General features: G+C 39.4%; 1 protein-coding gene across 7 annotated transcripts in view; it reads left to right on the plus strand.

Annotated features, from left to right (window-relative positions):
* The first annotated feature begins 152 nt into the window (after positions 1-152).
* The window catches only part of il1rapl2 (interleukin 1 receptor accessory protein-like 2), a 608,994-nt gene continuing 582,726 nt past the window's right edge, over positions 153-26,420 (plus strand). For all 7 annotated transcript variants that reach the window (XM_034217408.1, XM_034217411.1, XM_034217412.1 and 4 more), the window contains exon 1: positions 153-1,630. The gene's annotated coding sequence lies outside the window, so the exon portion shown is untranslated. The remainder of the gene's footprint in view (positions 1,631-26,420) is intronic.

Here is a 26,420-nt window from a genome sequence, read left to right on the forward strand (position 1 = left end):
CCTCTCTCTCTCTCTCTCTCTCTCTCTCTCTCTCTCTCTCTCTCTCTCTCTCTCTCTCTCTCTCTCTCATATCCTGGCTGCTCCGCGCTCTCTGGTGGACTCTCTTAAGGCACTTTGGATAAAAGCCTCCGCAAAATGTGGCAGATTGGATGTCTCTTATCTGTCCTTCCCCGGGCAGGTGGTGAAGTATCTGAGGGAAACCAGTAAAGAGACGTTGTTATTTCTAGACTAAAGATATTTCACTCCCCTTTTCTTTCCAGTTATTTCGGCTAACGAGCCAAAAGTAGGGTTTCTCTTTTCTGGTTTTAATCACAGTAACGGACTATTTCCTCCACATCTCTCCTTCTGTTCTGTCTATTATTTTGCTGAGAGCGAGTGCACCCAGCTTCTCTCCCTCCTCCCCCCCCTTCTCTCCCACTCGCTGTGGAGGAGCACCATAAGAAGCATCTGAAGGCTTCGCGCTTTTCCTTCCGCCGCTGCTCCTTCGCTGAAGGATTTCCAAAAGTCATTCCAAGTGGACTTTCTGTGAGTGATTTTGGCACAGAAGTGCAGTTCGGGATCGGATCCAGGAGGGTAAAGCACTCTGACCTGGAAGGGACGTGTATTTGGACAGAGAAGGAGAAAAGTAAAGGAGAGAAATGGAGAACACGCGTGGTATCTTATTTCCAAAAATGTCTTATCGGATGGATTAGGACAAAAAAGAGCAGAAAAGACCTCAAGCTTTTCATTTCATATCTTCGATTTATATCTGGATATGGACTGCCGGCTGTAATCAATTTCTTAATTGACATTTGCAACCATAACACTTGGACTTGGTGTTGGATTTTAAGACGAAAAAAAGGGGAAACCCTGCACTGCAGCTTCTCTAACATCTCCTCTTGATTGGTTAATCGATTAATCAATATATTAACGACCCCAACCTGCAAAGTGGGTTAATCGATTATCTCATCATTAAGGTCGATCTATTTGCCAATTTGGCCCTCAAACCAAAAATAACCCTTTAATAAAACGTATAATAAAGTAAAAACAAATAATGATACATAAATGTATCTTTACAAATACAACATTACGTCTTCACACTCTGCAATAAATAAATGTTAGAATACAACAAGGGCATAAAGTACCATAAAGTACTCCAAGAATGAGCAAAAACTCGTAATTGACCCAACTATCTCCATTTGAAATCATTATAATAATGTAATAAGGACTGTTATAGCGCAAGTGCTTCGCGGGATTCCAGTTTGGAGATTGGAAGTTATTTTTGGCTGCGCAAAGTAGAGCGGCTCTTCCACACCAGTGCCCGGACAGAGACAGGCTGAACGCAGAGGTCTACCTACTGTTTTACACCCCGACCGAAACAGAGACACAAGACAGGAGGAAAGATGCGTAGCTGCAGTTAATTGGAGCGGACTTGGAGTAGAGAGGGATTGTATTATTTTCGCAAGAAGCGAGACTTTCCTCTTTCAGGCTGTTAATCTCGTTTTTTTTGGCAGAGAGAATAACAAACAACCTCTATCCTTTTATTTAAAAGAAGACACTCGAGGAGAGAACCAGAGGTGGGATTATTTCGGCAACGACTGGTCAAGATTCTGCCGCTTGGATTCAGGATTAGTTACTCCAAAAACGCCGGGTAAGAGGATGTCACGGTCCGATTTTACGCACATGTGATGAGTTTACTTAATGTCTACTTGTGTACGTGAGAGAGGAATACAGAGAGAGTTGTTATTCTCCTGGTCCGTGGGTGTATGTGAGAGGTGAGAGACCGATGGCACAGACCGTTTTTACGCACGAGTGATAAAGGGCTCGTGTGTCGTCTAATGGCATACGTGTCTGTGCATTAGTGAGAAGCCGAGAGCTGGATTTAGCTGGGAAATCAAGTCTTTATCACTTTGATTCGTCTGTTTTGGTCCTTGAAGTCACCGTGAGGCCATAGGCTGCTCATTATTCATTCATCAAACTGCATGTGTTCGTATGAAGAAACATGAGTGCGCTAAAAGCCGGGTTTCATGGGTGAGAGGCATTCCCTCAAGGGGAGAGCAGCTGGAGCGATAAGCCGGAGATGTTTGTGGTGCAGGATAAATACAGCCGAAGTTAACTGGAAAATTAGGAAATATGTTTTTCTTGAGTTCACGTTTTTTTTTTAGTGTTCTTATTTGGGATTTATAATGAGCCTATGCCAATTGTACACATAGGAGCTAGACACTCACCCTGAGGGAGACAAACTACAATGTTAAGTTGTCTCTTAAAGGTAGGTGAGGTAAGAATGGAGTATGGAGAAAACCAGCTCGAGTGCGCTAGAATTTGAAAGTACACAACCGGAAAAAATCTGCCCCTTCCTTCAGACTTCCTTACAGAGCCCCTCCTGCAACACACACGAACGCGCACATGACCAATGAGGGCAGGAGATAAGTGTGTGCACGAGATGGAAGGCTGACAGGTGGTTTCTGAAGTGAACTACCTACCCTACCTTTAAGCCATTTTGCTTTTGTGTAGTTGTTTCATTACATTTAAACTAAGACTGAATCCCCAAAATAAGTACAGTAGCATTTGGAGGTAGCTTAACTATATATATTTTTTAAAAACACTAAAAGAAAGGGATTATAGACATTGAAGCCTCCCTCAAAGTATTGGCTAAATGGTTTATAAAAATAAAAGTAATTAAGAAATGGTTGAAATAGTTAACTGAGTAAAAGTAATAGGCTCTAATAAGTTATATATTGAAATAGCTAAATAGTTGAATTTGCTAAATAATGTTTTAAATGTTAATTTGATAGCTAAAAGGTAAGAGCTAGCCAGATGGCAGAAATAGTTAGCTGAACATCACGGCTTACTATCTGAAAAAGTAGTCTAATGAGTAAACTGTAAAAGTTGTTAGCTAATACAGCTAGAATAACCTACAAACAACATACAAATACCTTAAAGTAATACATTGTTAAATAATTGCATAGCTAAAAAGTAAAAGCAAGCTGGATAGCTACTTAAACATAAAAGCTACATTTCTGAAATAGTTCTGAAAGTAATGGATTGATGGTTAAAAACCTCCGACCTAATGTTACATTCTAAATCGAGTTCATAGGATTTAAAATGTGATCAAAGTGTCCTCAACATTGACCCTTTAAATGTTAAATTGATAGCTTAAAATTAAGAGCTAGCCAGATGGAATAATGCGTTAGCTAAACATAATGGTTTAACATCTGAAATTACCAAAAGTAGCCGAATGAGACAACAGTTTAAATGTAATAGCAAGAATGACCTACAAATAACTAAAACATTGTTAAAAATAGCTTAAAGGTCACCTATCATGTTATTTTTAGGCAATAACATAGGTCTCAGATATATACAAATATATAAAAAACATGTCTATGAAATGTTTTGCTCAAAAAACCAAACAGATCACCCATTCTAGCCATGCCTCATATCCCTCTATTTCACTTCCTGTTTCAAAAGTGCTGATTTTGGGTATAACATTGATAAAAAAGGAGGGGTCTGAGCTCATGCGGGACCCGGCAGCTACTGTCTAAACTAAATGCTGCCGTGGTGAAACGCCATATCATGGATTATCAAGGATTGTCTCTGAAACAGTATGGAGCTCAAAGGCTTTCTCTCTTGCCGGTTATACCACAAGGTGAGTTCCTTTTTATTTCCTGTTCTTCACACACATGCTCTCCAGTACAGGTTAGCTGAGTGTTAGCGATGCTAATGTAAACATGCACCGACCATATTACGTCCAAAACAGTCGGGCATTGTTTCTGATAGCAACGTTTCTGATTGGACCGTGGGTCCACATTTCCGATATTACGTCATATCGGACGCAAATCTGGATCAGCTCCGTTGTGCCCCCGTTTTTAGAGATTTGGGTACGGAGGAAAAGAGAGAGGGTTTTATTTTCTGATGCTGCGTGAGTTCCCCGACACACCGGGGACACATGTTTATGTATAAAATACATCAAAAAGTACATTTTGCATGATAGGTCCCCTTTAAATAGTTGTTGATTATATTAATGAGAACTGTGACCAAAGTGTCCTCAACATTGACCCTTCAAATGTATGAAAACTGCATTATATTGTAACAATGTCCACTATATCATGAAGAGTTCATATCCTGTCTGTTACTAGTTTGGAAGTTAAAAACCACTGCACTAAGACATGTTTACTGTCCCTTCAAAAAGTGTCTGATCGGCCTGTTCAGTAATCTATCCATGCTTTCACATAAACTAATCTGCTTAATCATGCTCCACCTATAACCAAAACCCTATAGACCGTTAACAAGAGTCAAGTTTGAATGCATGTGTACAAACTTAGTCTCACACCGTGGTTATATAAATAACAAAGCTGTGACATTATGCTCCAAGAATCCCATTGAGCCGGTCGACGTGAAGCACCTTTGGGTGAAAGGGTGCCGTTTTGGTTCCACTGTATAATTTTCCCATTTGTTCAAGTCTTCTCACACACAGACGCCGTTTGTCTGAGTGCTTTACAGCCCAGCAGGTGCTTTCTCTCCCTCCATTCCTCCCTCTTTTTTTATCTCTGTGAGTGTGCGTAAAGAGAAAGAGAGATTGTGTGTTTGTGCAACGACAGAAAGAAAGTGTGCGTTTGTAGTGTAATGGTGTGTGTGTGAGAGGAAGACAGAGTGGATGTGTGTATGCCTGTGCTACACTGCAACAGCAGGGCTTTCACACACACACCTACGCACACAGGGGAGGGAAGCGAGGGGTTTAATTATCTGGGCTGTTTAGCGACAAGGTGCGCATCAATCGTCAGATTGGAGGGGGAGCAGACACCCATCGGGGGCTGCAGGTGTGTGTGTGTGTGTTGATTTATAGTGTTAAGCTGCTGTCCTATAGATCTGACCAGTAGGTAGATGGACTGGCAGCAGAATGACTCCGTCACACCGAACAACATCGGCCATCTATTACAGGATGGGGAGGGGAGGGGGAGTGTACAGCAGGAATGGAGCGATAAGAGAGGATTAGAGAAAGAGAGGAGGCTAGTGTTCAAAGTATTCAGATCCTTTACTTATGTTAGACCTTCAGTACACTTCCCCAATTCATAATTACCATTGAGACAATTATTTTTCGTATTACAAGTTTTGTAAAGAATGCAAATAATGTGCAATCTCAATAAATGTGTGCTATTTTGCCAATTATTTTCATAACAGACAGTTGGAGTAAAAATCCTTGACATATAGAGTTAAAGGTTTTTGCAGTGGGTATTTTCGATATATCTTTGTATCTCTCAATAATGCAGTACTACTGTTATCAAAAATACTTTTTTTGCCATGTTTTTAGGGATAGAATGTGATATGTGGAGAGATTACTTGCTTCGAGTAAGAGAAACATTTTTGAGAGATGTGGATATGTTTGTACTACATGTTGGAATAAACTAGAGGTGAATATGGATAACATATTGAAACTTCCCCAGTTGATTACTGACATTAAGAAAACATGTATTTTTTTATTCAGGCCTTTTCTAATGCTAACCTTAAGCAAGTTAAGTATAAATCTACAAACACAAATAGACAAAGTTACAGAAATCTGAAAGTTGGATAAAGCTTGTTTCAAGATTCTTTTTTTATTTATTTGTCGATTGAAATTGAAGGTTTTTACAGCGGGAATTTGGATGCATCATTTATCACGGCACAAATGTTTATGTATCTTTTTATCACTTTATAAAGCAAAACATACAGACATAGAGTAAGTGGAGGTGTCTTGCTCGCTCAACAGTATCATAAACATGTGGCTTAAAACCGGATAAAAAGTCACTTTACTACTTTTTATTTTATTTACGAGCTTATGGCAGAGAAACCAAACCACTGGAGGTCAGCAAAAACAAGATTGTAATTGGCTGGTTAGTTACTCTTTAAGAACAATGAGGTTCTTGATTAAATGTTCTTCCACCTGGGAGGACTGAACATCAAAGAGAAGAAAAAAGAAGGCAGGAAATAGAGTAGGAAATGGCAGAGGGGACATAAACAAGGAAGAAGAAAGGGAGAAAGGGACGAGGAGAAACATTAGCTCAGTGCAAAGGGAGATGCTTTTGTTTTCACTATTATAATTGCTCCGTGGTAAAACTAATCCATTTTGTCCCCCGGCGCTCTTGTGATATACCGAATCCCTGAGCCATTGAAGTGTCGTGAATCAAATCAAAAATATAAAGTTCCTTCAAATATTTGAATCTTCCTTCCTGAGTGATCATCACACGAGTAAAAAACATCTCAGTGTAACTGCTGTGAAGCCGTATAGTTGATGTTTATTCATTTTTAAAACAATTACACTGGATCTGAAGTGATACGTGTAAAGGGGAGGGATGAACTGAAAAACAAAACCGAGAATAAAGAGGATTTAACTGATGTAGGAAGCTAGAGAGGGAGAAAAAAGAAGGATGAGGAGAACATGGAATTGTTGAGGGAGGAGAGGAAATAGAGTGAATAAAGAATGGATGACAGATTTAGAGACATGAGGATGGAGAGAGGAGAGAGGAGAGAGGAGAGAGAGGGATTCATAAATTGCGAAGGGGAAGACAGGGTGTGGAGAGGCACGGGAAATATACGAGAGGGGAAGAGTGGCTGAGAGGAAAGCAGGATGAACGGGGGAGAAAGAGGGAGAGGGAGGATGCTATTGAAGAGCAATAAGCTGCATTACTGTAGATTTGAAATATTGTAGATTCAGCCTGTTTGCAGCAATTATTCTTACTGCGTCCTAGTTTATGGATTCTTATACTGAAATCTGTAAGGAACTGCTAAATGAAAACTACAGACTTAACAAACCGTTTCCTCAAAATCAGTAAGGAAGCATTACCTTCAGTAGGTGTTACTATTTATTTTGTATTCCCATTAACAAAAAAACACCCCTCTTGGCCTAGTTTTTTAAAAACGGTTCCGGAGCTTTGGCGTACTAAATGATCTTCCTCAGCAGATTGCATTTGTCCAGATTGTAGATGTAGATTTTCCAATTCCCTTTTTTTCGTGGTCCAAACTGGATTGAAATGTAACTATGTACAATTGGGTAAATGTACGTGCTGAAGACGATCACGTGATATGATCAAAAGCTCCAACATATCTCAATACTTAAGCATACTTAATTCATATAGCACCTTTGGAAATGGTTAGTAAATTACTGGATCCTCGTGCATGTGACAATGCTAATGCTAATGTCATATATTTTTTTCCCATGAATTTTACTACAAATGTCCAAGAAAATTACCAATCACTACACCAGTGAACAGAAAACGAGGTTGGGTTTAGGAAAACACATTTGAATAACATGGCAGCAATACAACTATTGTTCCCTAGGTTGAGGAAAGGTTTGTGTTTTGTGTTTTAAATTGTTGGCGTTTCTTAACAATATAAGTTACATTACAATTAAATCAATGTTAACTTCCCATTTCACCTGGGAAACAAACAGCAGTCTCCTGGTTGCCAATCCCTGTCCAACCACCCCATCCTCCTCCCTATGTGGACTTTGGCACTCTTTAAACTAAGTCGTATGTCATAGCTCATAGTTACGTTGAATGTACCTGAATTGATTACGAAAGTTATATACAAATTGAGTAAGTGGGTTATTTACGTACAGTGCATTACTTTTCATCTGTACAGAATTACTATGGGGACAAGAACGGCCTCAACAAACATCCTGTTGGTTTTTCAGTTTTTCAAGACCGACCTTTGAACCTCAACATTCCGAATGTTGCATTTATTGAAATGTCTAATTAGGATTTGACTGCTAATCCCCATTGGACAATGTTTAATGTCCTTTAAGCTAATATCCAATAATGGTAAATGTGAAGTAAAAACTTCTTTGCAGCAATGTTGAGCCAATCATGAAATGAGGGAAACTGGATTCGCCTTAGTCAATACACTGATATTTATTGAGAATTCGTACGGCCGGAGAGATCACAGTATACCACAGTTCTCATGTAAGATACCAGCAAACTCTGAAGACAAAGGAGCCAGGAACACATCTATAGATAAGAAGAGGAGGGCCCTAAAACACGCAGGTTTTCCTTTAATGCATGCCAGATGTCGAGACAAAGACTCGTTGCATTGCAAACCCACATGAGCCAAGCTTCTCCCCCCACAGGATATCAGATGACCTCTTGACCTGTGTCTTCCTGAGAAGCTACACAGGATCACATTACAGGCAGGAATATATGCGGTTAACCAGAAACAGATTCCCGAGGACAAGTCACTAAACTCTATATACTTTAACAAGACTAAAATATTCCTTTACAGATCCAGCCTTTTATCAATTTATGATAATCAATTAACATTGGTCTAAAGAATATTTCAGTCTCTACTTAAATCAATAAGCGTCTTCAGAGTTTGTGTGGGCTCACTCACATTAATTACATCAAAAGTAGAACAAGATTGAAAACACTTCAATCACCATGATTGAACACAGTCAACTATCAAAACACAATAATGAACACATGAAATACAAAAATATAATAGCAAAATATATGTTTAAAAAATAAGACCTTTTATCATTTATCACTCAGTTAATCTCATTCATCAAACACAAATTCAAATTCAGCTTACATCCCAAAGATTTACTTTAAGGCAATTACTTATTAAAACACAATTAGAATTTAGGATTATAAGAAATCCAATTGAGGTAAATACAAAATCATGAGAGATCCAGCTAAGGTTCCTAGTTAAGGTATAAATTCACAGTGATGAATCGATTAATCTGTAATCTGTAAAGTTACAGTGTCCTCAATCTTCAACATTACTTTACGTTTACTTCATTACGCTTTTTTCAAGAGTAAGGCATGATAACATAATTACATTACTTCAACTATCAATCATTATGTCATTTCAAAATCTGAAGGGAAAACTAAACAATTCTCAAAATGTTTAACAATCTGAAGAATCAAACATTTTATTGAATAACAACCTGAAAAGGAAAAAAATCAAAACATCTGTTCTTTATTCAGAGTATCAACTGTAATCAATATCAAAACATCTGTTCTTTATTCAGAGTATCAGCTGTAATCAATTTCAATCGCTGAATTGGGAGCCTTGTAATCTGGTTTCCTCGTTGTACATTTTACCTGGTAATGATTAAGGATAGTAACATTGTCTGTTATAATATTAGAAATATCTTATTGTTCAATACCTTATAAATCTGAAAATATCAATTAATTAATTTGTTAAGTGTGAAAGTGTAATCTGATCTGACAAAATATATTTATCACCACTATTTAACACATATCTGTTCATTGGGAATACAAAAACAATCATTAATTGTACATCTGTAATCATCTGGTCATTCAATTCAAATGTTATCTTTGTATCAGAGCTAGAAGAACATGTCCTCCTGACTCGTTCTCCTCCTCTCTTTATGACACAGAATGTCTGGTGTGTAAAGGCATCCTGATACTGTAGATTAGCACTGAGGTGCTGATTGGCTCAAACTCTTCTTCATCAGAGCGCCATAACTCAATTATCTGTAGATTAGCACTGAGGTGCTGATTGGCTCAAAACTCTTCTTCATCAGAGCGCCATATCTCAATTATCTGTAGATTAGCACTGAGGTGCTGATTGGCTCAAAACTCTTCTTCATCAGAGCGCCATATCTCAATTATCTGTAGATTAGCACTGAGGTGCTGATTGGCTCAAAACTCTTCTTCATCAGAGCGCCATATCTCAATCCCCCCCAATTGCTCTGCTTTTGTGGCTTAATTCAGTGAGCGCTTTATGATCTCCCAGTGAAACAGAGGCTCATCTGCCTGTATTCCTTCTGCTATCTGCTTGAGAGCAGTGCACCTGCCTATTCCAAGTGGCACATCCAGATGCCTCTGAAACCATCGCTCGTCCTGCAGAGTTGTCTGCCTGAGCCCACCGAGCAGAAAGATGAAGAAGCATCCCATCTCATCAGAAAGTTGAAGATTAGAATCCTCTCATCTCGAACGACCTCCTTGCCCGTGGATAAGTTGCTCTCTGCAGCCGGAGAGTGTGCTTCTCTCTCTGACCCTTGGCCTTCAGAGCTGTTTAACACTTGATAGGGATGTTTTCCTGAGTGCAGACAACTCAAAGTAATGGATTAGCACATTATCATTCAATTACAAAAATAGGATAGGCCCCTCAGAATGATTTGGGAGCCTTCCTGACACATTATAAATGTAAGGTTTGTGTTAGTCATTTAACATGCAAGAATCATATACTCATCAGTCCAAAGCAGAGAAATGTTGTTTTAAGTTAAATGTGAGCTAGTCCCTGTGGAATAACCCTTTCTCAATGATTCTAGATGTTATATTAATTCACCATTTACCGTTTGATCAAGGATTAGTTTATCAGAAGTACATTTCCTCTTCCATAAAACATAGGTTTGAGAAATGAATGTTCCAATATGAAATCAATTGCTCAATTTCTCAATATAATTTGACTCTTCCCTCCCTTTTCTTACATATTGTCACATATGAAATAATAACTTAGGAGTCTATTTAAGCATGGTATTGTCTATATAAGCTATTAATTGAGAAAACTCAGAGTCAGCATGCAACTCGCAAATATCTCTCCTCCTTCCTATCCCTCTCTTCCACATCTCCCTCTCATCTCCCTCTTTCTTCTTCATCTCCCTCTCATCTCCCTCTTTACTCACTTCCCCATCTCTTTCTATTTTCTCTTTCTCATCCCCCTCTTTACTCACTTCCCCATCTCTTTCTATTTTCTCTTTGTCATCCCTCTCTCTTCTTCATCTCCCTCTTTACTCACTTCCCCATCTCTTTCTCTCTTACTTCTGTTAGATATGAAGTAAAACATACAAGTCCATGTAAGCATCTGAGTTATCACTGAAGGCATAGTATAAATGATAGTGGGCGTCTGAGGGTGTCATTACTGAGAAATGTCAAAGAAATTCAAAACCTTACATTTTAAAACAGGTTTGCATTCCTCCACTTAAGGTGACGTTATCATTGGAAACAATAAAAACTAACTATTTTGATGTAGAATCTATAAATTGAATCGTTAGAGCAGAACAAAATGGTTGTATTGTAGCCTGAGTTCCGTGCAGCCCTAGTTTCACCAGGTGGAAACATGGTCCATATAATGTGAATACATGCAGAAGTAGACAGTAAGAGGCCCCTGACATTAGGCCTATTTGTTAAAATAGTAGGGGCTCTTCACTCTGCATAGCAGTATGAATAGCCTTAAAAAAACAAACAACCCACTCCGTGGTAACGAGAGTCATATTTCTGAACCAAATGCCCTAAGTGAAGCCGTTAGTCTCATCTAACTGACCCAAGGGTTGGTGCTGGTGTGACAGTTCCAAGTGTTCAGAGCAGACGTCAATCTTCCAGTTCATGGCTCGGTGGGGGGGAGCAGACCCATGTGAGACAGTATGAAGGCTGTAAAATCCAGTTTGAGGCCCGTCATTCTCTCTGGGTGCAGGAAATGGTGTCCATTCTCGGACCAAACCATTAATGTCATGTAGAGCAGCCATAGCATCTCTGTGACTGCACTCAGCCGAACTGTAGCAGAGCAGAACTGGGTGACTCTTAGTGAAGCTGTCCAACGCCATTAGACAAAATGGAACCACGTGCTAACAAAAAGGACACAGGGTCATCAATGTCTCTCTTTACCATTGGCCTAATCATAAACAAATTAGTGGGAAAAATGTGGAACACTAATCCATCATGTGGAATGTTGAGTTAATTTAAATAATTACTTATGGGTTGAAATCAAATTAACATTAACATTAGAACTAAAGTCAGTTAAAAAATTGGACATGCACGGATCAGTAATCAATACACCATTTTCCCAGCTCTGTGATGAAAACAATAACAAGCAGGGATGCAAACTTGTCATCTTTTGGCGAAATTTGCCGTTTTTAATCCAAAATAGGTCGTTTGTGTGATTCATGTTGATCTGCAATAAAATATTATTGGGGTATGGGCAGGGTTGTTCACAAGTCTTTTTTTGCAAGTCCAAGTCAAGTCTCAAGTCTTTGGTCACGAGTCCAAGTCAAGTCTCAAGTCTTTGTGGGGTGAGACTTGATCAAGTCTCAAGTCTTTGGTCACGAGTCCAAGTCAAGTCTCAAGTCTCTAAAAAATAAAAGTCTCATGTCTCTTCTGGTTGTAATAAGCCTTCTATTGTCTGCTGCTATCCAGTCTGTTAAGAATAATGCACAGCTATATCTAAGAAATTGACGGTTTGCAAAGTAACGTAACGATCACTTCGGTTAGATAAGTCAAGTAGACCATGCTACACTATACGAAATACTCTCTTACAAAAGCCCTGCATTTAAACATGTTAATGTTACTTTAGTAAAAGTATGCTAGTATAATTAGCAACAAGTGTTGTTAGAGTATTTAAAGTAGACACAAGTTATACTATTATATCATTTGATTTATTGTTATTACCGATGCACGAGTTGACTTAACTGTTGTAGTTGGAGCTCATTTTGAACAATGAGCTAACTAATGATTACTTTCATAATGGTGTAATGTGCCGACTATTTTCTACATTAATAGATGAAGGTCTGGTTTGTTCAAAGTCTCAAACTAGTAGGACTAGAGACTCTAGGGCTCTGAGTAGGACATGCTGTCATAATTACCCAGAGTCCGAAGTGACACCTTTACAATGTTAAAGCTGTTAGATAATTGTAGTGACGTAAAAACTAAAGTATTCAAGATAGTGTAGTGGAAAAGAGATAATGTTTTTTTTTAAAAATGTTACCAAAACAAAATCTCTTGTTTTGGACTGACAGTAATGATTCAAGAAATAGTAAATAAATAAATACACACACATCAATGTGTTGTGGATGGAACACAACAAATGGTGCTCTTACCTGTGATGCCTCCTCCACACATTATAACCAGACTGTATCATTCAAACTATAAGTAACAGTTCTAGCTACTTGACTTCAGACAAACAATTCAAAAGACAAAATCAACACAATGTATTGAAAGACCAATCTTTATTTCTCTCCTTTTGTTTGTGTTATTAAACCCTGTCAATCTAAAAAACTGAGCAACTCAACAGTTAACTTTATATTTCTTATTGTCCAAAGCATCTATTACACTATTTGTTCCCCTCTCATATTCACAGGATGGATGATTAGAGACTTTGGGGGAAACCTCAGCTTTATGAACGTCCTGTCTGTTGCTTTGGCCGGAGAGGGCTGAGGGTCTTTCCCTGCGAGGAGTCCTCCTCGCAGGGAAAGACCCTGCAGACCTGATGGAGGAGGACTTACACCAGCTGCACCTACAGAACTTAGCCCATGCTGGGCATAGCTGTTACCACCTGCACAGGCCTAGCCTGTCAATTAACAGATTAACATTTAGTGTAACTTATGTATATTATTTCGTTTTTTTTTTTTTTTTTTAAAATGGTGATGGTTCATGCTTGATAACTTTTAGTTCACATTTCAATAAATTGTATTTGCACTCCTTTTGTCCGTTATTCTTACTGAAAATGTTAGATTACACATTCACATCCGACTGAAGATTGGTACCATTTATTTGTGACGTTGTAAACTCGGCGGCACAAGGCACAAGTGATGTGAAGCTCAAAGTGAGGCAAATGCATTTGATCAGCTGACTTTTTTTTTGCCAAACTTTATAGGCCTGACAATAATCACACTGTCTCTGTGCAACGTAAAACAAAAAACAACACAAATGAAGTTCCTGTTAGACTACAAAACTAGTCAGTGTGCAGGTCTTTGTGTTACAATATAAGTGTCTCTTAGTGAATGTCCTGTACTGCTCTTAAATCTCATAACATCAGCTTTTCCTTTCCCTCTTGGATGTTCTTCTGGACCCTCAGAGAAAGAGAACATGGTGAAGCAGTCCTGTCTCTCAGGCCTGTCCTTTCCTAACAGAAATATCAAAAAACATATTATTGCAGAGCAAGTGTGTTATTTAAGAAAGAGGTGTGTTTGTTTGTTCATAAATATAATGATTTTGTATTTGAATGTGTTTTTTAAATCCAACAGTGTACTACAAAGATAATCAGGTTATGAATAAACCGTTCTAAATTCATCAACATTGAAATAAATGTATTATTAAAATAATATTTAACTGTTATCAAAACTTAGTGCAACTGTAGAAGCTTGCTCTGTTCGGTTGTCTCACTGAAAGACAAAGGGTCGCAGCTCTCACTATGTGATGTTGCTTGGTCAAATGTAAATGTAACCTTTTGCTAAGAAAGTACACTCAACATCACTGATGTGTAGGTGATCTAGTATTCAGTCATGTTTAATGGCATGTATATCAGTGTATTAGAGTCATTACTTTATGCATTCTTTGTAAAGCATGAAAAAGGTGTACCTTGGAATCCGTGCTGAAGTTCTCTGCTGCTAGGAGTCCAGATCTGTCTCTCCTCCTCTGGTCCAGATCTGTCTCTCCTCTCTGTCCAGGTCTGTCTCTCCTCCTCTGGTCCAGGTCTGTCCTCTCCTCCTCTGGTCCAGGTCTGTCTCTCCTCCTCTGGTCCAGGTCTGTCTCTCCTCCTCTGGTCCAGGTCTGTCTCTCCTCCTCTGGTCCAGATCTGTCTCTCCTCCTCTGGTCCAGGTCTGTCTCTCCTCCTCTGGTCCAGATCTGTCTCTCCTCCTCTGGTCCAGATCTGTCTCTCCTCCTCTGGTCCAGGTCTGTCTCTCCTCCTCTGGTCCAGGTCTGTCTCTCCTCCTCTGGTCCAGCCTGTCTGGATCACCTTAAGGACACTTTGAACAAACAGATGTAAAGTTACATGCGTGGGTTACAGACTTCTTTCCATGCAAACTACTTTTTATCTTCTTTTAAAAACAGGTCATAATCTTATTGTTATACTTAAGAAATGGCTGGATATCACAGTCCTTATACTGTATCAGTTTGATTGAGTATTATTGTGTAGGTCCTTTTTATTTTACTATTACTTTGGATGAGGTTTTCATGAGTCAGTCAAATTAATATGCCATATTCATATGTATCACACACGTAAGGGTAAGACACAAACCTATTGAACAAATGCAATGCAATGGATAAGCTTCATTCTGACTGAAGTCACAGATAACGTCATATATCATATTTAAACAAATCATTTCCTTGTCACTAAAGCATTGACTACGCTATTCATCGTCCTTAAATGCAGGAATTAAGTTACATGTTCTGTTCTACAGCCACGATGAGGCTGTTTCTCAAGTGTGAGGATAATACAATTAAAAGAGGCATTGGTAATAATATTAAAAACAACAATGTTTGGGTCGTTCGTCGGATAGGCGGTTAGCTGCAATAAATAACTCCAGTTCAACAAACCATATTACAATATCTAAGGGAGCGTTATTTCTGGACCATCTTGAAATGTGACGTTCATATTTTAAAGATACACACATTTCATTGTGAGGTTGATTTAATATACACTAAGCCTCTCTTCAACAATACGTTGACGTTAGCTAGTCTATTTTATGCTATAGTAGAGCATAGCGAATTTAAATGAACCTTAACAATGCATACAGTAACCTAACTAGCAAACTAACTATCTAACGTACAAAGATGACCTTATTTTAGCAACCTCGCACAGAAGCCTTTTGGTATACAGTAGCATCCCACTTAATGTTTTACACTCTTGGATGCTACGCATAGCATCGTTAGCACAGATGGAGCTACGATTGCTCAAATGCAACCCCAACTCTAAACATTCATTAACGTTAGCTTAATAAAAACACCAGTAACATAACATAAAGTACGCAGGGTTGACTTACCGAAGAAACTGCATTCATGGACGGTCTGTTTCAACAGCAGATAAATCCTATATTTGCAGGACGAATAGTCCACCAGGAACCAACACAACAAACACTGCCGAGTTCAAGTAGTGTTCTCCTCATGAGCTGAGCCGCTGTAGCATCACGGAGCTAACGGAGCTAGCAGAGAGGAGCTAGGAGCAGCAGTCCCGTTGTCATGAAGGGGGAATCTAACTATATACAGAATATGTTTTTGTAGATCCAGGCTAGAAACATGTTCATTTTCTGATGTTAAGTTGGACATTTTAACAAAGGGTCTACGGGAATTGCTCCCATCTGCATCCATCGCCAACAGTTTGCAGCATTGGGCTTCACCGCACTGTCCCGGGGTTTGCCGCTTGGCTCTGATAGGCCAGAAGTCGGTTTGATTGCATTAGGGCTCGATTGCTTATCCTGTCTGAGTAGCCCGGATGAGGCTGCATCGCAATTTTTGACGTCGAATTTTACACAACTTATTTTTTTACATCGAATTTTAAACACCGAAATATTTGACGTCGAATTTTTTTCACTTGAATTTTTGGGATCTGAATTTGAACATTCGAATTTTTTTAACTTGAATTTTTACATTTTTATTTCACATAGATAAATTCGGAGCAAAAAAAATTCAGATTCATGATTTTCAAAGTAATTATTTTCAATGCTATAAATTCGGTGTCTAATAAAATTCAAATACTTCTGTCTCTTGTTTGCTTCCATAACATTCACTCATCTTTTCAAATATTCAGTTACAAAGCTAGTAGCAAGCTAAGTTAACATTACATAGCTGATGCTGAGCTAAACATGTTTGCTAACCGTCCATATGCGTTAATGTGACTGACCTCTCCGGGTGAGTTTTCAAGTGCCTGATGAAATTTGACGTTGTTGCACCAGCATCCTTGATTTTAATATTGCAGACTTTGCAGTGTGCGCTCCTTTTGTTGGTGCCGCCGGCGTTTTGTTCGAAGTTTTTATAGTTGAACCTAATTACAAGCGGTACAGCTGCAGGTGTGCCGCCGGTCGCCATGGTGTTACCATGATGTTAATGTTAAAGGTGGGGTAGGTAAGTTTGAGAAACCGGCTCGAGATACACTTTTTGTTATATTCCATGGAATGCTCTTAACATCCCGATAGCCGGCCCGGCTAAAGTAACTGGATGGCCTACCTGCCTGTCAGCCTCCCATCGGGGCACAAACTGATCTCGTGCCCTCATTGGTCATGTGCGCGTTCGTGTGTGTTGGAGGAGGGGCTCTGTGAGTAAGTGGCAGATTTTCTCCGGTTGTGTATTTTCAAATTCTAGCGATCTCGAGCCGGTTTCTCAAACTTACCTACCCCACCTTTAATACGCCAAAAATAGAAAACACAATGATTGTTCACGAGTCCCAAAACACGAGTCCAAGTCGAGTCCGAAGTCTTTTGAGCAGGAGTCCAAGTCAAGTCTGAAGTCTCTGTGTGTGCGACTTAAGTGCGACTCGAGTCCGAGTCACAGACTCGAGTCCCCATCTCTGGGGTATGGGCAGGGTTGCTAACTTTGGGTACCTGGCTGGAGTGAGATTTTGATATCATGGGTTTAATTACACACATGCGCACAAAGTGACTGCTATCGTGTCAGTAGCGGGACCTTAGCATATATTTAGGATATATATAATATATATACAAATACACAATATTGGACACAGACTATAAAGGGCACACAGTTTCATTCACTAATGAAAGTCAAACACATGTTTGTTTCCACTGTTTTATTGTGTGCCTGTCGCGATAAGCAATTAATTGACTTATCGGCTCCCGAGTATTTGTGTTGGGTAATCTATGGTAGGGCTAACCCATACAGTGGTGGGGCTCAAATCAGCATTTGAAATGTAATTACATACACGCTATATCGCCCCCTTGACAGTGAAATGCCACGCGTGAGGTTTAGATTATTTCCCTGTCTCAATCCAAATTGAACTGTATGAAATAAAATAAAAATAAAAAAAACATTTGTCTTGTAGTAAATAAAAAGGGCGACCTGGAGCCAATCCTGCCATTTCCTCACAAGTGAAAGAGTTGACATGCTGAAAACCCAACCCCCGCTTGGGGTCTGAGATTTTTTGAAATACTAACATAAAATACACATTCTCTCTTGAGAGGAAAAAATAAATCCATCTATTACTACACGACATATTTAAATGAAGCTGAACCTGCTGCTCCTCCCAGAGGGAAGAGGCTGTGTGAATTACTTTGAATTTCTTTCATTGTTCTGTGTGTCAAAATGGAAGGTTTCTGGCTAACGTTAGCTTAGGTACTCAGATCTTGTTCTTGAGTAAAAGTAGAAGTACCAGAGTGTAGGAATACTAAGTTACAGTAAAAGTACTGCATTCAAAATGTTACTCAAGTAAAAGTATGAAAGTATTGTCATCAAAATATAGTGAAAATAGCGACAGTAAAAGTAGTCGTTGTACAGATTGGTTGATTTCAGAATACTATATATGATATGTTTTATAATGATTGATCATGAAAGTGTTCTCAAAGCTGGTAAAGGTGCAGCTAGTTTGAATGACTTTGTATACTGCAGGGTAGCTTGTGGATTTACTCCAGGTGGAACTAAAGTCTGATTCAACACTTGATTATATTTCACATCATTCATCCAGATCTGAAAGTAACTAAAAGGTATTAGATACATGTAGTGGAGTAGAAATACACCATGTACCACTGAACTGTAATGGAGTAAAATAATAAAGTAGCAAAACATTTAAATACTAAACACCAGTGGCTATACAGATAGAAAGACTAAGCCTTGCAGAGGCATGAAAATACATTTTCAAAATGCTCAACAGTGCTGCCAAAAAAAACTGACTGCTGCAATTAGATGTTCCTTTGTGCTCAAGCTCATAAAACCCCCAAGGCACAGTGCTGTGGTCTGCTTCAGATTATCTTTTCCTTCCAGAGGTCACGCCTGTCTCTGACCCCGTGTCTTGCGTTTTTTTTTTTTTTTCTTCTGCAGCACCAAGCAGAGCAGAGAAAGGAAGGGATTTTGACTAGAAATAATTTGACACAGTTTAATAAATAATGTTAAACTATATTTAAAAACTGTAATTGAACTTCAACTTATATCAATTATCCTATTCCAGTGGCCAGTTGGAAACAGATAATGAAAACGTTTTCATTTTGCAGCAACAGTGCAAAAGGGTTCAATCACCATTATGTCTGAGTCTTGTTCTTATCTGCTTTGTTTCGGAATGTGTTCAATACATTACGTTTTTTTATTTTCATTATTACCATACAATACATAGATTAAGAATAAATGAAACAAATAATACAACATTGACCTATTTTAGCAGACAGATTTTTTATTTTTTTATTTTTTTTAACCCTGATTGCTCAGGCTTGGTATTTATGACCCGCAGTGATGCCTCTGAGGTTCCCGGGTGTAAGTCAGACGCAGGACATAAAAACACTCTTTTGCTATTTATTTTCCTTTTGCAGAAATGTATATTACAATGTATAATTTTGCTTTACATCCCTACATCATCCATTTTTCTCAAGTCATTTACTTTTTGTGAGATAACTAAAGTTTAGTTCATTTTACCTTGGCAGGGGACTGATTCATTGTTAGTTGTTACAAAGCATGCACAAGACGGCGGGTAGACAAACAAACACGAAAAAATTATACAAACAAACATCAACCCGCAACAAATATCAGGTGACAGCTAAACTCATCCAGCTTAATTTAATCCGAATTAGGAGGTTTTCAGAGGGGGTAGGGAATTATAGAAATGGAGCACCTTGACTCGCGCATCCACCTTTGTACAAGTGCTAAGATCATGCCTGAAGATCGTCCAAAAGCGATAACTAGCTTATCCTCTTGAGACAACCACTACTCTGTTCTAGTGGCGCTATGATCCCCCGACCGGGAGAACATTGACTTGTTTTGCTACCCTTTCTCTCCAAGAACAGCCCAGTTAACTGTAGTCCACGACCAGCCTATACATCCGCCATTGAGTTCACCCCAACGGTGAAACACAGTTTTGTTTCTACGCTTGCTTGCCACTGCCCACCTGTGATCAATTAGCCTATAATTTGTATGTATGCACCCCGGACCGCCACCAGCTGCTCCAGCAACGTAGGGAACGCTTTCAAGCAACGTAGGAAATGTTCCTCCAGCAGAGTAGAGAGCTGTGGCGCATCGGGCGATGCACGCACCTCGTGCTGCCCCAGCCTTACCAGCAATGCAGAAGATGGTCACAGGCAATGGGTGCTTTTAGACCATCCCGTTTTTAATTGAGATGGCGGTGGTGTGAGTTAAAGCTTAGACAAAAGGGCTGTGACTTTCTTCCTCTCATCTGCACGGCTGCAGCCACCCAGACAGGGGAAGTATTTACACACACACCCCCGACTGCTGCTGGAGCCGTGCTCACAGAGGCAATGGAGGAAAATATCTTTGGCTGCTTATTTTAAACTGCTGTTTTGGCCACTGAAATCCTCCAGAATTCGGCGATTTGTTCAATACAAAACTTTACATTGCTTTTAAACAGAAGTTCCACATTACTGATGCCCTCTTTAAGGTCTCTCCGAATATTTGCCGTGCACACACAGAGGAAACCAACAAAATTGCATCTGTCTGTTCCACAGGTCATTTTTGATACCGTCAATCACAGACCCTGGTAAGGCATGTTCAAATAGATTTGAAATAGTACTTACCAGTTTCTGAAGATGCTGTTGGTAACTGTTCGCGTCGCCAATTGTGAAGTAAAAACTTCTTTGCAGCAATGTTGAGCCAATCATGAAATGAGGGAAACTGGATTCGCCTTAGTCAATACACTGATATTTATTGAGAATTCGTACGGCCGGAGAGATCACAGTATACCACAGTTCTCATGTAAGATACCAGCAAACTCTGAAGACAAAGGAGCCAGGAACACATCTATAGATAAGAAGAGGAGGGCCCTAAAACACGCAGGTTTTCCTTTAATGCATGCCAGATGTCGAGACAAAGACTCGTTGCATTGCATACCCACATGAGCCAAGCTTCTCCCCCCACAGGATATCAGATGACCTCTTGACCTGTGTCTTCCTGAGAAGCTACACAGGATCACATTACAGGCAGGAATATATGCGGTTAACCAGAAACAGATTCCCGAGGACAAGTCACTAAACTCTATATACTTTAATAAGACTAAAATATTCCTTTATAGTAAAGACTAGTATATAGGGTTGAACATACCAGCTGCTCGATGAAAACAGAATTACTCTGATTATACGTCTTCTGTTTTACATAGAAACCTCTGATCAGTTGTATGCATGCTTCTGGCATGTGTAATGCTATTATGACATGTGTATTGCAACATTTCAAAGAGCAATTCTGATCAAAGTGATGCCACACAATGTAGGAATCCTCACACTTCTGAGCATTTCTGGGATCATTTAATGTCATGCATGCTGAGATGATCAAAGAGTCTTTATTTTTGTGTCATATGAAAGAAATTGTTCAATGGCATTTTGACAAGAAGCAGAAATATATTCAGCATGGTGGTTAATTGCATTTTGAATATCTGAGAAACTGAAAGCACACTTTAGTTATTTATTAATCGAGACTGACAAGAAGGGGCAAAGCCTTGCAAGAAAAAAAACGAAGATGAAGATGCAACCATCTTTTTCCTTTTAAATACAATTTTGTTAATGGACAACGACTTTGAAAATAATCGGCCTACTACCTGGAAACTGGTTGAAACCACAACATTTCAATGCAAACATGAAGAGCAACCAGTATCCACAAAGTCATGGCTACATGCAAACAACACGCCCCCTATAGAACCAGAGCATATTGTATGGATTTCAAATACAATATTTTTCAATGAGGGATCTTTAGAGGTGCAGTTAGTCAGATTTCTTTACCTTTGTACGGAGCCACACACACTTTTAAGTGTGTGAAATCTCAGGTGAAGAAAGTCTTTATTGTCCTTGATGGGCTGCTGCTCTGTCAATATTGGTAAAGAAAGTCTAAATAAGCTCTTTAATTGGAATTGGAAGCCTTTTAATTGAAATGTTACTTCGCTTTTTCAATTGGAATCCATGGAAATGTTAGTCAGTAGGACTGCCCCCTATAATTGATTAGTCGAATCATTCTAGTATAGCCAGAACTTGCTAAGTTGATTTTCTTACAGGTGGTTGTGGGTTATATATTTGAATGGTGATATACTGTAGCAAAAAAAGTCAGACCCTCAAAGTATGATAAACTCCAGGGTTACGAACACCAGAGATAGATGCACAATATATCAACCTAGAGCATATTTTAGACACACGTTGTGGAGAAAATGCACCAACAAGTGGATCCCAACATCCCTGACCGAACCAAGTTTATAACAAAAAGCATACTATAAGGAACAAATAATAAAATCTTTCTTTTGGCCTTCAAAATCCCCTTCCATTATAATAAATCTGAGTCAGGTACAATGGTAGTTACTTACCATGTCTTGCCAATCTACAGAATATTCCCCCTCGGTTTGAATTGCTTCTACTTCCACTTTTACTACAATGTTTGTTATATAATTGTTTTGGTGCCTGTAGGTTAGTTCCCATCTCTGCGGAGGTCAAATGCAGCGAGGAAAGTGCCCTGCAGCTGATAAGGATTCAGTGATTCAGTGTCTTGCTCACAGTCAGCAGGGTGGGTGCTGACATGAGGCTTTGAACAAAGATCATCCAGTTGAAGGTTGATGTGCTCCACAAAACCACCTCCGACTGGGGGTTTGTGCGAGGGATTGCTGATTTACAGTAGATTGACTAACTTCAACACAAAAAGTTTTTGACGTGATGAAAGTACGGATGTGTTATCAACCTTGCCTCCAATGGGACAACACACTTTGTACCCTTCAGGCATTATTACCAGACTTTCAGCAAGTGTCATTAAGCTACGAAGTTTAGTGTTTCTTCTCCCTGAAAGTAGACACCAGTGTCCCTCGCAGCATTACTCATCCTGCCGGTCACAGCGTCTGGATTGCAGCTATTAACTGTCCTTGTGTAAGACATTCTGGTCGCAGGGCTCCTTCTGGCGCGTCTTCACTTGACAAAAGAGGCAATATGTTTTAATGAGACTGGATCCCAGAGTGAGAGGACATATTTCTTCAGTGTCCTGGGTAGGAAAAGTTGAAGAAAAAAACCTTGGCTACGAAGCAACACCAAAGTAGTTAATCTCCTGGCTGGCTTTCTGGAGTTTAACAAACTAAATCTGTTCTGCCTTTAAACCCTCAATCTAAACAAGCAATATACTTTCACAGGGCATACCTAATACAATGGAGATTTGTCGTCACAGTGCTGTATAAGCTCAAAAATATTTGTTTGTGAAAGGAGCAAGCATAAAGCTTATTTAACCGTATTTGAATTAGATCATTCTCCAATCCAGGCGGAAAGATTGGGTATTCCAAGAAGCTTTATGTGAGAGAGGACGTATTTTGAAGACATTGATCTAAAGGGATAATATGATTTTCTAGATACAGAAACAGAATATGTGTGTGCATCTACAACAGTTCATGAATTTCTAATGTTTCTCTTGTGTGCAAAGGGCGAAAAGGTCTTCTGGGATTAAACCGAGACCTTGCATAACACAACACACTCATTTATCTGTTATAATAATTGATGCGATGCTTGTTGACCGTGTATGTATTTGCGGGTCGGTGTGGATGGTGACAGGGGGGGGGGCGCAAGGGAGGATTTTGCCCCCATCAAACAGAAACATACATCAGTAGTGATGGGGGCAAGGCCAGTCCTGTGCCTGTAAGGAACACATCACAGCTCAGATAATCCAAACTCAACCGAGCATGATCTCGCGCACACACACGTGCAACTACTCATACAGAGCAACAATATACTTATATGTATCAAAGGATATCTATTTCTTCATCTATATTCATAAGACATCACATTAAATGTTCATGAGTAAACCATTGGATACTTGTCTTTACCAAATAATACAGTAGTATAGGTCATTTGATCAAACAGCTGACAGTTCAACAACCTATACTTTCTTAAAAAGGTCTGACATATAATGATTGTTCTCTCTGGACAAAACAAGGTCACGAGTCATTTTCAGTCATGTTGGCGGTGTAACTCTATGGATCACAATACCCCTGACTCCAACAGACAACATTTCCCCAATATCAAAGTCAGTAAACACAGGACTTTCACCCAGGGGAACACTTTTCCCATCCTGTGTTAAACTAATACAGTCTTATTTTAGGTTACCCAATATAGGTGATTGTCTTACCATGATCTTTTCCTAAATCTAATCTAGTAATTGTGTTGCCCAAACCCAAAACCAGTTGTTTTATTTGATTTCACACCAACCTGTACACAGAGTTGGGTGTAACGCGTTACAAAGTAACACGTTACTGTAATAATATTACTTCTGTCGGTAACGGAGTAGTGTAACGCGCTACTTTTATAATTCAGTAATCACACTACAGTTACTAACATTGCCCCGACACGCGTTACTTCGTTACTTAGGCTACTACAATCAGTCATAATCAAACCTCAACAAACACAGAACACATGCTAAGGTGAAGCTAACGCACAGCTATTTGTTGTTTGTTTTTATCAGTCTGTTCTTCTTCTCTGTTTTCCGGTTGTTGCCTGTTTTGAATGAAAGGAATACACACTACCGCCGCCTGCTGGTAAGGAGAGTTATTGCCACCCAGGCATGCGCAGTTTTTACGTGCTCGGCTGAAGTCTTGGCGGTGTGCTCCAGTCTGGTTCCAGTGCAACACATGGCCAACACGCAGGAGAACACGCCGACGCAACAGCGTAAGCAGAGATAGACTGCGCAAAATATACAGATAGCAGGAGACAGAGGACAGCCATGGTCAGATAGGAAAACATTCAGGATCTGGATCAGTCTTATGCGACAATGGAAACTGAACTAAAGAGAACATTTGAAACTTTAGCAGTCTGCATGATCTGCCTGCAGGGAGGGGCGGGCCGGCCCTGCGAGTAAAGTAACGAGTAAAGTAACGAGTAAAGTAACGAGTTACTTTATGTAGAGAGTAACGAAGTAGTGTAATATATTACTTTTTTTTAAAGCAATATGTAATATATTACTTTTTTTTAGTAACGACCCCATCTCTGCCTGTACACCAACCTGTGATTATCGCTTCTGAAAAGGTCTTGCAGTTGTACAATTGATTGTCCTTTAAGTCACCAGTCATTGTTCAGCCATGGTAGTGTATCCCATTGACTTTAACAGATAATGTTTAACCAATATAAATGTAAATAAACAAATTACTTTAAACTTGAAGTCCATTTTCCGTGTTCCGGGTCAAAGTGAAACGGATGTATACAAAGTAACCCAATCAATCTTAATCCAACCCATTATCTTTACCTTAACCTATTCCCGGAGTTTTGTCCTAAAACTTAAACAAGTTTATTTTAATTCACAATGTTAAGGTTATGTTTAAAACTACAACTGTTAAGTTACAAATTCAATTTAGCAGATTTTGTAGGTGAAGGTTCCACATTTTTCCCCATCCAAACCATTCAATATGGGTCATTTTGGGAGCAAGATGGTGACATTGGCAGGGGGGTTGTGTGGTTGTCTACCAATTGGAAGCTTGGGGGTTCAATGCCAGCCGCTGCAGTCTACATGTGAATATGTTCTTGGGCAAGACACTTAACCCAAAGTTGCCACTGATGGCATTAGCGGTGTGTGAGCAAGTGTGAATGGTGAATGCTGTCTTGTATATGTAAAGTAGTTTTAAGTCTGGAAAAGCAGTATATAAACAAAGTCAATCTACCATTGACACCAAACTTGTTTTGCTTTAATCAATGTCTGGCCCTTGAAAAGGGCCAGACATTGAGCTCTAAATGAGAGCTCTAAATGTAACTGGAATAACATAAAATCATATAGCACCAGAATTGGAACAATAAACAAAATGCTTTAGCGCCAGTGTCCCCCTGCAAAGCTCTGTTTCTTGTCCCTTTCCTGTTCCAATCTTCTTCCCTTCAGCCGTCACCCCTCCTCCTCCTCACTGTGACTCTCCAGTTCAGCCTTCAGCACATCTACCAGTGTGCGTAGCCAATCCTTAGTTGACTTAACATGGTCTGACAGGCCAATCCTTATGGATTCTGATCAAATCAGCAATAGTGTACACAGTAGCAACAGTGCAGCCCCAGCCTGCTAAAACAGCAGCCGTAATATGGCAAAGATCAGCGTCCTGCAGAACTGATTCGACACGTTTATCTGCTGATTCCACTGTGTTACCTGCAGAATTTTTAAAAGAGTAGTTTGGCTGGTGTTTAGCTCAGGATGTGTGTGTGTGTGTGTGTGTGTGTGTGTGTGTGTGTGTGTGTGTGTGTGTGTGTGTGTGTGTGTGTGTGTGTGTGTGTGTGTGTGTGTGTGTGTGTGTGTGTGTGAGGTAGTACAAATCAGCACACTGCAAAGCTTTCTTTTGTCACTTTAAAATAACTGTACTTTACTTTTCATTCCTACCAACATTTTTTCCTAGAATATTACAATTGACCATGGGTCTTTGAAAGGGGGTCTGTGATCCCTACGGGTTATTGTAAACATATTGCAGGGAGGTTGCCATATCAATAATTGATAAAGTTTAGATTTTTTGGTGCACATTATAGTAACAAGTATCCATACAATTATGGACACATATCAAATACATTAAAACATTACATTTACTAAACATTGATGATAGTCTTACTTTCACCAGGGTGGGACATTTACTTTTTGGGATTCCAATTTCTACCAGCC

This window comes from Gymnodraco acuticeps, unplaced genomic scaffold (genome assembly GCF_902827175.1).
Source record: "Gymnodraco acuticeps unplaced genomic scaffold, fGymAcu1.1, whole genome shotgun sequence".
Lineage (NCBI taxonomy): Eukaryota > Metazoa > Chordata > Actinopteri > Perciformes > Bathydraconidae > Gymnodraco > Gymnodraco acuticeps.